Source organism: Cupressus sempervirens, chromosome 2, assembly GCF_028749045.1.
Source record: "Cupressus sempervirens isolate cs-2001-9-10 chromosome 2, ASM2874904v1, whole genome shotgun sequence".
Taxonomy (NCBI): Eukaryota; Viridiplantae; Streptophyta; class Pinopsida; order Cupressales; family Cupressaceae; genus Cupressus; species Cupressus sempervirens.
Genome location: NC_143119.1, coordinates 484,211,749 through 484,220,094, shown reverse-complemented (window position 1 = coordinate 484,220,094; position 8,346 = coordinate 484,211,749).

The following is an 8,346-nucleotide window of genomic DNA, read 5'->3' as shown; positions in this document are numbered from 1 at the left end:
TCTCACACATATACTCCCATCCTCCTATTTCTCTCCTCTCTCACTTCCTCTCCTATTGCCTATGCTCTCTCTCTCTTTCTACCATCCCCTACTCTTAATCTCATTCTCCCATCCCGTACTCTCTCTCTGCCACCCCTACTCTCTCTCTCTCTCTCTCTCACTTCCTTTCTCTCCCATCTTGTACTCTCTCTCTGCCACCCCTACTCTCTCTCACTTCCTCTCTCTCTCCCATCCCCTACTCTATCTCCCCTCTCCCATATCCTACTTTCTCTCTCTCTCACACACACACCCATCCCCCCCTCTCCTCTCTCTCTCACTCTCGCTCTACCTCTCTCCTTCCCTCTCTATGCACTATTTAGGTCTCAATATTGTGTGTGCACTAAAATGTGCACACACTATTAAGACTTACATTTAAAAAGCTTTAAATAGCGCATGCATGCTATAGTGCATACACACTATTCAAAACTTTGCATTCTACCAAGCCTAAGGTTTGGTTTTGCTTTTGGGATCCAACCCAAAGGTTTGGAGTTTGTAAACTAGTTTGAGATGTGTTTTGTTGCAAACATACAAAAAATGATTGATTTTTCTTGTGTGCTCTCCTTCAAGTTTTTTCATGGTTGAGCATCAATAAAATCAGGTTACATGACATTGTAGGTCTCTGTGTTAGCTATATAACCATATAATTTAACTTTTATTTGAACTATTTCAAGCCTCTCATCTATAATTTCTTGTGAACGTATGTCCATTTTTGTCAAAAACCAACATGTACTAATTGGGCTGTAGATTTTAGCTCGTTCATCAAATTTTGCAACAACTTAGTTTTTTAGAAACTAGACTCCATTCTACACACTTTTGAAAAAAATAAGTTTTGATTTTAGATTAGTTTGCAATCATTTATAGGGGGAGCACAAAGATATTCATGTTTTTGGGATGCGTCAAATTAAAAAATTCATTAAAAAAAATACACATTATAAAATTACCAAAAAAATATAAGATAGACTACATAGTGTTAGGTAACTTTTGACCAGAGCAATTAAAGAATTTCAAAAAAAAAGTTAAAATTTTAGGGGGGGCAGACATTGTACGGTGTTATGTTTTCTTAGAATAAACAATACCGCTTTCTGTGGCCCCCTTTTTTGAGGACTTAAAACTAAACCATTTTGAAAAGAAAAAAATAGTAGTTTAGAAACTAGATTCAAAGGACTACTACTTTTTTTTTTTTGTCATATCTTAAAATTTTGAGCGTAACTATCTTCAAATTCTTGTTGAAGTTCATAAACTGTTGATTTTAGAAAAAAAAAAAAAAGGTGTCCGCTTATACCCACTTTTTGGCACCACAACTTGGTGCACTTATCCTAATGTTGACTTGTATTCTCTAAGTTTCATTAGGAATCAAAGGGATTCAAACATGCCTCTTGATGAGATCACTCTAGGCCTTGAGCTATTAGTCCACGCTTTTGATGACTATGTCATGAACGCATTAGAACTAGTCAATTCTCTTTCACTCGTCTATCTTGAGCTCATAGAGGAACTCTAAATCTATATCCAATGAAGTCCCCATGTTCCAAAATGACTATGCTCTTGCTTGCTACCTAAATTTTGTCCATGTTGTAATGTTTTCCACCAACGAAAAAGTGTGAACATAACAAAAGTTCATATCAAATATCTTAGTCATACAATTAAAAAGAAAAAGAACAAGCACTTTGATGGTGAAAACCATGCCATGGCAATATCATTGCTTAAAATAATAAAAATTAAAAGTGTATCTAAAGGTGAAAACCACCCTAAGGTGCTTGAATATGGAAATTTTGATGCACTTCCAAATTGTTTTCAAGAAAGGTTGTCTATGTTAATAGAACCATCACAAATAGTAAACTTGGGTGCCAATTGTTTTTTGCATATCATACACCTTACATAGTCCCCAGTAGAGGAGGAGATAGAAAAATTCACTACCTTCTTTTGGGAAAACAAAATATACTTCACATGGACATACTTTGACATGCTAGGTCTAGACCCTGATCTCATAATGCATCATCCATTACACCAAGTGGAGCCTATAACATAGAAACTTCAGAAGATGCATCCACCTATAGCGCTCCTGATCAAAAATGAACTAGAAAAACTAGTAGAAGTTGGATTCATTTGAGCCATTGACTACACTAATTGGATCACTAACATGGTTTCGGTTTCCAAACATGAGAAATCCATAGGAGTTTTCACTAATTTTTGGGACTTAAACAAAGTATTTCCGAAGGATGACTTTCTACTACCCAACATTGACATGATAGTGGATGATAAGCCTCTAAAAAGAAATTATTTTGAGAACCTTTTATCTTATTTTTAGAAAATTATCTTACAAAAACATTTAATGACTTTATGGTTTAAACAAAGGAACTTATATTTTTATGAATATATTATCTATATGTTAAGACGTGAAGATTGAAGTATAGATAGTTAAGATATGCTATGTTTGCTTGAATCTATGGACTTCTATGGTATAATTAAGAAATATTACATGTTGATGAATGCTTCCTCATCAATGCTATGTTTGGGTACATTCCTTCCTATAGTCATAGGATTTGCAAAGAGTGATAGTTTGAACATTATACCTTTTCTAACATTGATGATAAAATAAATATATATGTATGTAGAAGTTGTATGCATTCAATGTTTTGTAGGTATTTTTCATGCATATTCAAGGTCAACATTTCAATGCTAAGTCAAAGCTAACTAGATTGATGAATCACCACAACAAGCAAATTATTGTCTGATTTCTATTATGGTAGCACACAAATATAGCTTCTTCAACTTGATATATTCTTGGAGGATTTAAATCATAGTTAATGATATTTCTGTTGTAAACTTTATGAATTTGTAATTGATCCTCATTGATGGAGTGATCATAGTAGGAAGTTGTAGTTTTCCTTTAAATAATGCCTAATGTAGCTTTGAAAGAAGTTTTGCTGGAGAAAGATAGAATAGATTTATTTTCATAATAACAATGTGTGATCTTATTTTTAATCACATGTAACCTCTTATTATGAATGAATAGAATACAAAGTTTGAGTTTCCATCTTCTGTCTTGATTATCTTTACTATTCACTGATCCAAGGGGGCCCACTTGGTAAGTGAACTGCTTTATTAGAATAGATTTCATTTCCTTGTTTGTTTCTTTGCAAGGTAGACTTTTGTTGTTCCTGTAGCCATTAATAACATAATCATTGAATTGTTCCTGCAACATAGGTGCATAAATAGATTTACTATTTGCAACATTACTTTAAGCTCTAAGATAAGATATCATTTCAATTCCTAGCTCAAGTCTCCTTTAGCATTCCCTTTCTATTTTAGTTGTAATGACTTAAAGACGAATCAAAGCATATACTTTGCAGGTGCCCTCTCAAGCTTATGCTCCCAAGTTAATAAAATAAAATGAAGTCAGTATGTTATTCTTAGGAAAAGACATGATTTTATCTAATCATGGAGTCAATGTGAAAGGATATCCAATCCTTTATTACTAAGGTATTAAGCTAACCAGCCATTTTTGGCACTGTTGCCAGGGAATGTGTCAATCTAATTCAACCCTAAAGTCATTATGATAGTTTAGATTTCACATTATTTTGCATGCATATAAGAAGAGACCTCCTTGGGAGATTTCTTCCTCGTAATACTACGGAAGACATTTTTAATCCTGAACCTGAAGAACCTCATAGTCAGAATGAAGAAGAACCTTTTGAAAATTCATTTGCTACCACTCAAGAACGAATACCCTCATCCTCTGATGAATCCTTGCATTTGAATGATCTCTTTGCTAAACCTGAATACCAAGATAATCCACTTTCCCTTTTCATCTATCAAGAACCACTGCCATTACCCCCTCCAAGAATGGCTTGGCCTCAACCTCAGCCTCAACCAACATTTCCTTTTCCTATCTCCCCTTAGCAAGGTAGCTAAAATTTGAAGAACATACCTATTGCTACACTTCCCAAGTTTTATGCCCTGATCACTGAAGACCCTGAAACCTTTCTCTTTGAGTTTGACATACTTTGTAGAAGTTATGACTACTGATGCCCACAAACTAAAGTTATTTTCTTCTACCCTCAAAGAAGATGCTCTGAGATGGTTCATGAGGTTGGGTGCCAATGTTGTAGTAGATTGGATTGCAATGAGCAACTTGTTTCTCACAAAGTATAAGGAATATTGTAGGGATCAAGATTTGAAAGGGGATGGCATTTTCAAAATGTCCCAAAAAGATGATGAAACATTGAAAGACTATGTTTCCTAGTTCATGTTCAACCTGTAGGAATTAGGAAACAAAGAAACATCTTTTTCTAAGAGGTGTAAATGATGGAAGCATTGAAGCTCTAGATCTTATGACAAGAGGAGATATCACTCAAAGGACTTGGACTGATATACAGATTATATGCCTGAATTATTCTAGAGCTACTATGAAGAAAGGAAGGGGACTTAGAGATCTACCACATAAGTCTAATGGCAGTTTAGGAGTATCCAAGATGGAATTATTCAATTTTCTATCAAATTTCAAGCAAGACGTCATTAATGATGTAGCCACTTAGGTAGACACCATGCAAGATAGAAGAAAGAAAGATGAAGTTGATTCCATGTTGACTGAATATTGTCCACATTATAGAGAAAAGAAAAGGCATTGTACATGTAAGTTTGTTGCAAGTGTGGGGACATAACCAATGTCGACTGAGTTCAAATCCATTGATGAAAATGGAGAGGTACTTTATGTTTCTCAAAGAAGGCCATGGGATCAAAGGAAAGGTATGCCTCAAGATCCTCTTTGAAGTTATAATAATAATAATCAATGGAAAAAAATTCAAAATGTTGGTTTTAGTGGAAATAATGGTTGGCAACAACCTCAACAAGGTTGGTAGCAACCTCAGTAGGATTGGCAGCAAACTCAAAATTGGAATACCCAATCTAGTCAGCAAAAATATTGCCACCACTTTAATAGCAAGCTCGAATGCCTCCTCCTCTATCCACTAATACTCCTACCAAGAAAACCCAACTACTAGTTCAACCTAATCCTAATTCGAACAGTACTAAACATCAGGCTCAACAACATGCTATGTCATCTCATTGAATGATATTCACTCAAGGTTAGACACCAATCTTCCAACACCCCAAAAACCTATAATAACTAAATTTGAAGATCCTTTTGTATCACCTAGTTTAGTAGTTTAAATTGAATACTAGCTATTAAGGAAAGCATTAACCATACTAAACAAAACTAACACTTAAGATAGGACCAAAGAAGACAAACTTGAGGAAAGTAGACCAAAGATGGTAAACTTCTCAAGTGATTCTCATGATGATGAAGCTATGTCCCTAATGAGAGGGGATGTATGCTCACGTTGTGCTCAAGCTCCAAGTAGATGGGTGATAATCAAATATGGGTGTGGATGAGGGTTTCAACAATGGAGGTATGGAAGGATTTCAGCATTATGATGGTATTTTGGTAGTTTCTAGGCTCTCAAAATAGCATTATAACTTTGCATGAAAGGTGGATGATTTTGTGAAGGGAGGAGGTTCAATTTATAGGCCAAGGGTTGGAGAAATGGAGGGCCAAGATGTCAAGATGATGAGATGGTGAGGGAGGGTTAGGATGCACTCAAAAGGGAGCACAAGGATTGTGTTAGTTTAGTACCAATGGGGAGGTGACACTTGTCACAAGGAGGATGAGTGTGAGAGGATAGGATAAGGGTTGGTCAAAGGCTTGATGAGGGTGGTTGAGTATGTAAGAGTCATGAGTGAGGATGGGAGAGGTGTAAGAGTCATAAATGTTGGAGGGTGAGGGTGAGGATGAGATTGTTGACTTTGGCTTGGGTTAGCAAGTCCTAACCCTTACTTAAAGTTGTCACATGTTTAGGAGGGAGATTAGGATTAACTTAGAAGTGGGGTTAGGGGGTAAGTGGCTTAGATTTGATGGGATGGGTTAGTTAGGTGGCTAAGTGAGGTTAGTATGTGTGAATGGGTTGGATTAGGGGTTAGGATAGGGTTTGGCAAGGCTCTTAGGATTTTAGATATTTTATTAAATGATTTATTTAATAAAATGGGGAGTATGGAATTAAATTGAATAGATTTGATAATTTATTCAATTTAATAGGGGAAGAGGGATTTAATTGATAATTTGATTTTGGATGATCATTTGATTTTATCAATTGAACTATAGTTAATTTAATTAATTAATTAACTAGGGGATGACGATTAATTAATTAAATAGTAAATATGCAATCAATAATGTCCTAGGAGATGACTAAATATGATTACCTATGGATGTAATCAGATTTAGGTGTCTACACCTTCGACTAAGTATACAGATGAGTCAAATCAATAGACCTCTCCTATAGCCAAAGAACCTCCATTTCCCAATAGGTTGATAGAATAAAGCTAGCTCATGGAGAACCATGCAGTCATTTATTTGTTTAATTAGTTGAAGAAGATGACCATAAAAAATACCATTGTTGGATGATATTAAGGAAGTTCCTACCTATACTAAAGCTATTAAGGAAGCATGCATTAAGCAGTCGGGAAGGAAGAAGAAATATCCAAAAACCATTCATGTCCTAGGATAGTTGTTTGATTTAATGATGGAGAAATTAACTGTACCTAAATACTCTGACCCCAAGAGTCATGTAGTTACAGTCACTATTTATGGGATCCAAGTTCAAAATGCTTTGGTTGACCTAGGAGCATATGGCCACAGTGCGAGAACGTGATCCCGCGGAACCAAGGATCAGCGAGATCGCTAAGTGTATCTACCATGGGAACGCGCTAGCAGAATCGGGTTAAAAAGGTTAAGGGGAATACCAAGGTCAACACTGTGATCTCGTCGAAATATAGTTTCATGGGAATGCGAGTGGGTAGGCTTCACGGGAACACGATTTCACAAGAATGAGGGTTTTCTAGAATAAAGGTAGAAAAATCTGGGATTGAGGAAAGGGAGGGTGGGAGGATAAACAAGGAGATAGAAAACTGACATTTGGATTTGTTTTGGTGGTGTGCAGTGGTCCTTGGATGTGCTAGTATCACGAGAGCGACGAGCAGTAGTGTTACACGCCAGAGAGATGCTGACACCTACCGACTGGGCGTGGATTACAGTGATTGGATTGGGCTACCTGGCAAGGTTGCCCCATACCCAGATGTACATGGTGATGGTCATAGTGTTGTGTGAGAGATGGCACAGTAAGATAGCGACGTTCCACTACCGATGGAGGAGATGACAATGATGCTGGAGGATGTGTATCGCATATTCAGACTGCCAGTACAAGGGACACCAGTCATGGCAACCAAAGAGATGATAGCAGAGGCAGCCATACAGAGACTGGTGGGGCCTAGAGTCAAGTACAAGATCTGGCGGGGATAGTTCATACTAAACGAGCATCTAGATTGTGTGACGACGGAGAGGCAGATCTATTTCTATGTGTTACAACTGGTTTTGGGGTACATTGCCCCAGATATAGGTGGTACATGGGTGACACTGTCATTGATTCTAGTGGTGATGCAGATAGTGGAGGCAGGACGCCTAGTGGCATGGGGTTCTCTAATGTTGGTCGAGCTATATCGAGACTTACATCAAATAGTATACCAGGGTGGTGGCCGACAGGGGAGGAGTATTGGGTTTTCAACACTGTTACAAGTATGGGTGTGGGAGCATATTGTAGTGCTCAAGCCATTGGGGCGTAGAGATAGGCAGGTAGAGGAGCCAATGGCATACAACTAGGCCGAGCCATTGACATACCACCACACAAATTTAGTGGACTACTAGAAAGTGTGCATCGATGAGATAGTGACAGTGGTGTGGAGGCCATATATGGGCCTGGGACCTTGGGAAGAGGAGGGAGAGCAGCTCTCATACACTATTTCCCCATTCTTTTTGTTCGAGAGGTGGGAGTATGTGGCAAAGCAGTACATGCTAGACAGGGTGCTATGACAGTTTGGATGATAGAAGATGACACCAAGGGAGCCGAACTGGTATCAGCGGGTAACACGTGAGCTAGTATCGATGTACGAGCCAACCCTTTGAAGGGATGGTTTGTTGAGGGCATTGCTGGAGCTAAAGCCATAGTAGTGGGATTGGTTCAGCAGGGCGGTAGATGCAGGGTCCACACAGGAGTACCGAGATACATTTGTGTGGCTGAGACCAGTGGGGAGAGCACAAGGCACAAGGTTAGTGATGGTGGCAAGTGGTGGTATGTGGCGAGAGGGTTGTGGTAGTGAGTAGTAGCAGTTGCACAGGAAGAGGAGTAGGGTGGGGGGGAGGAGAGGAGAGCTCGACCAGAGAGGAGAGCAGAGGAGAGGGGAGCCCAGGCAAAGAGAGGA